We start from the raw sequence: 4,646 nt of genomic DNA, 5'->3' as shown, positions 1-4,646 counted from the left end.
ACCTGGCAGGAGAAGACAAGCTCCTGACACGAAGAGAAGGCTCGGCAAGAAGTGGAAAACTGTTTGTAAAATCAGTTCTGGCTAAAGGAAGAAACCTGTCGGAAGAAGTTTGTCTGTCAAACGATGAAAAATAAGAAAATAATGGTGATGCGTCATGAGGAATACCAGAAATAGGGTCTAAATTGAGTAGATATTCAAGGTGTTAACTTAGAGCTGCAGAAAAAATCTGAGAAATGCATTTTTTTCAAATTAGAAAAAACAATTGCAAGGGTAGGCCCCTTTTCAGAGCAGTTCATTGTAATTTATTTAAATATTCATATATATTTTGTTCTTCAAACTATGATGGGTATTGAGAAAGAAATTTTATGACCTCAGCTTCGAAAAAAATAAAGCGATGTTAATCAAAAAGCGCTTTTATAAAAATCTGCGTCTCAACCGAAAAAGTTGTAAACGATTTAGAAAATGTCGACATCTTTCTTAGGGTGTCTGTTAATTTTTAAAAATAAAAGAAAAATATATGTGTCAATGTCAGTTTTGAATAAATAAATTTTAATTGAAATATTTTTAAGATTACAATATTTGTAAAACGAGATTTCGACAATATCTAATTTTTTGTCATACGAGGTTCAATAATCATATTCCTTCAGCCTTATCAATTCTAAAAACATACGTATCTTTTTTTTAACAGGTTCATCTCGTTTTTCTCGCTTACCATTACGTTATATTCTGCAAATAAGAAAATACAAAACTTTCAACATTTATGGAGATAGATATGATTTTGAGATGTGTGAAAACAATTGGCATTCATGAAAATATTAATTTAACAAAAAAACACGAACAAGCTAGATAAAGAAGGAGGTCCTTCGTTAAGATTTTGATTTTTTAATAATAATAAATATTTGATATACATCACTACAAATATCTGTTATGTCGAAATACTAAATAGATAAACGCTGAGGGTCTTCTCATCAGTAAATGAAGATTTATTTTTTATCTCATTCACACTATAAGTGTGTAAAGACTTTTAATTAAAAAACTTCAAACTTGCATAATTTGTAATAGTACATTTTCAAAATTGAAAGCACCTTAAGTCCTCATGTAAAAAATCTACAGTTCTAAGGTCCAAAATTTAAAATATTAGCAATTAAAAATTCTGAAACATCAACGTATATGTGGAATAATTATGTTATGAAAAAGAAAAACAATTACTTTCCTTGTTTCAAGCAATAAATTCAGAAGTCCTTCAGAGGGATTTTTCAAAATCGCCAAAGCTCAAAAAATTGTCATTGTACTTTACTTCAAAAAATCTGTACTAGTAAATATATTTATAAAAAGCTTATCATAATTGTAATTACAAAATCTTATTATGCAGCGTTATTGTTTACCCGTAACGAAAAAATTAATTATCATGCTGTTTTGATTTAAACCCCGATTCTTGTATCTGTTATACTGTTAAAGTTTTGAATTTTCGTTATTCTAATTTATTCTTTAGATTTTAATTTCTACACATATTTCACGAAGTAGTATCAAAGTTATTTTATTTTTAGGAATACATATATTTAGCAATTTAGGAAATTAATGGGAACTAAAATTTTAACAAACTTCAAATTTGTATATCAAATTAAATTTATTCATATGGAAACAGTTTGTATTCTATGAATCGCAATGTATTATAGTGTTATTATATAATTTTTTCATTGACGTATACATATAGTTGCCATGATTGGAAAAATGTTGGTAACCACAAATCTAAAACGTGTTTACAACATTTACTTTGTTACAACTGTCGTGATCAAGAAAAGCTTTGAATCATTTTAATCAAATTTACTTTATATTTAATGCAATTTTATATTTTAAAATTATATATTTCATATTTAATGCAAAATTTTCACTTATTTTACATGTTTATGCCACGGTTTGTTAATAAACAATTAGAGAAGACAAAAGTTTTTAGCTGAACCCTCTTCAGAATGTGATGTTTTTTATTAAAAAAAAAAAATTTCAATCGAAAAAAACTAAAAGGTATTAGTATTTTGGAATAGAATAAATGTCCTTCTACCCACTGTTTGTCGCTTGACATAGTGTTATTATCAAGAATTTTTTTTACATTTCGAAAAAAATTCAGCATTGGGACTTTTTAACCCGTTGTGATGAAGCAAATACAATAATCGTTGCCTAGACAATAAAATTGATAGGTTTTCATTAAAGGACTTTTATGTAAACTTCCAAAGTAAATGTGGCTAATAAATTTATAGTCAATTTCCTGAACAAATATTTTTGTGACAGGATGAAATAAAAGTTTTTTTACTTGTTTCCAAAAAGTCTGTCTGGGGCACTGATGAGAAATTAAAGTCTTGAGAACCATAGTACATTAATTTTTTTTATTACTTTTGAGTACAACTTACTCATTGCATTTTAAGCAATGGTGTGGAAAATTATGGTTCACATGATCTACTCTGAAATTATATGGGATTTGGCGTAATGGCCCTACTGGAAGTTCCGCGATTTCATCTGCGGTCATCGAAATAATCGTGCAGATTTCCATGTTAATTTTTGCCCGTGATTTCCGTTTACGACCAGATAAATATATATGTTCTGGCAAGAGTTTTACTACTTTCCAATATAGAAAAGATGTCACCATTAAATGTTGATAATACAATTTGTTCTTCGGTTGGCCTACGCTTATGATGACGATTTTCTCGCATTGTAATCGTCTTATTGTCAGGAAAAGTGTATCTTCGAAATTCGAATTTTTGATACAGATTCCTATTTGGAGTAATCCGAATAAATCGCAGTTGGTCCAGTCCATATTTAGATCCGCCTGTACAAGTTATAAGCATGGCAGGTCCCACTGTCCGACTGGGACTGGCAGGAGAAGACCTGGCCCTGGCACGAAAAGGACGCTCGACAGGGGGAAGGGACCCTACAGGAGAATTGTGTCTGTCAGAGGAAGAATAATTCTGTCAGTCACGAGGAATAACAGGAATAGGAGCGCCATTTGGTAAATAGTCGAACGGTAAACATAACCCAGAAAAGAACATTGGGCCACTTTTAAGAGCAGAAATTTTTACTTTAAAGAAAATGGAAGGCAATTTTTTTGCTCGAGTGGCACGTTTTTTAAACTTTGGACCCTGATGAAGAATACCTGCAAAATCTTCTTGAAATTGTAAATACATTATAGTATTATATTCACGAATAGAATGAATGACCATTAAGGTGAAGAACAGTGTGTAATCGATCCCCATTTTTTACAGTGAAAAGAAACCCTGAATGACGCGTTAATGAAGAATTTATTTAAATTGGTATTAAAAATTAATTTTTTTATTTGAAAATTTAATTATTCTATTTTTGGTAGAAAATTAATCTTTTTTGTTGAATATTTATATCTCTACGTTAAAATTGAACTTTTTTTGTTGGAAATTTATTCTTTATAACTCAATTTTTATTTAATTCATTGAAAAAATAAATATTTCACCTTCAGAAATTTGTCTTAATCGCGAAAATTTTCGAGCATTGACTTTTATCTAATCTCAAATTATGTTTTCTGAAGAATCAAAGTTTTTAAAATTTACTAGTTAATGTTCTATAATTTGAAAGAATTGCAATGAAAATTTATTGGATTTTAAAAATATTAAATTATTTAACTTTTAAGATGTATATTCTAAAGGTATTTAATTTTGAAAGTTGTTTCGGATAGTTTGATTTTTAAGATTTACATTTTCAAATTCTTCAATTTTAACGCTTTGCAATTTATAATTCTCAATTGTTAAGATTTACAATTTCAAAATTCAAAAAACAAACAAAAATGAAAATTTTAAGTCAAACAACATATGATATGAAAGATAGCGGAGAAAAAACTTTGCTTTTTTAAAATTATATGAGATTATCATAACAACTTTTTGAAATTTCCTAAAAAATCGAAAATTTAAATTTTGATCGGACAAAAAAGAATGAAAAATTAGAAATTCAATTTTGCGGTTAAATTATTCAAGAAACGGAAAAAGACGAATTAGGAAAATTTTTCTTGTTTTATTTGTAAAAAACAATATAAACAAAATTTTTACAAAAGAGGCAGGCTATACAAAAATAATAATACAAAATGTGTTCGATCAAAAAAGAGCTAAAATTTTGAAATTAATTGTTTTTTTAACAGGAAGCGTAGTTTTTTTATTCTTAAAAAAACAACTTAAACAATTTTTAAATTTAATTTGTGGACACACAATACTATCTATTATGAAATGGATTAACAAGAGTTTTTTATTCAGATAGAAGCTACAACTTAGTCAATAATAATTTTTAGATGACGCGTAGTTTTGGTTTTAGTCACAAAAGGACATACAAATCTATTATGAATAATTTCGAAACATGATCAAACGCGAAGCGCAAAATAAATATATAATCGAGCGCGCTCAAATTCTTAAGCCTTGTGCACACAGCCCCAAGATAATATGCGCGCGCAGCAGTCAGATTTTTTAAATTTGAATTAATTGTGTGGAAGATTGTCGTTTAGATGCTTAACTCTAAAATTATAATTGACTTGGCGTGATGCGCTTACTGGAATTTCCGCGATTTCATTTGCGCACAAAAAGGTAATCTAGCCGCTTGCCATGTTGATTTTGGCTTTTGCCTGCCGGTGAACCGGCAAG

The sequence above is a fragment of the Belonocnema kinseyi genome, chromosome 8 (genome assembly GCF_010883055.1).
Source record: "Belonocnema kinseyi isolate 2016_QV_RU_SX_M_011 chromosome 8, B_treatae_v1, whole genome shotgun sequence".
Taxonomy (NCBI): domain Eukaryota; kingdom Metazoa; phylum Arthropoda; class Insecta; order Hymenoptera; family Cynipidae; genus Belonocnema; species Belonocnema kinseyi.
This window is presented reverse-complemented; position numbering follows the sequence as displayed.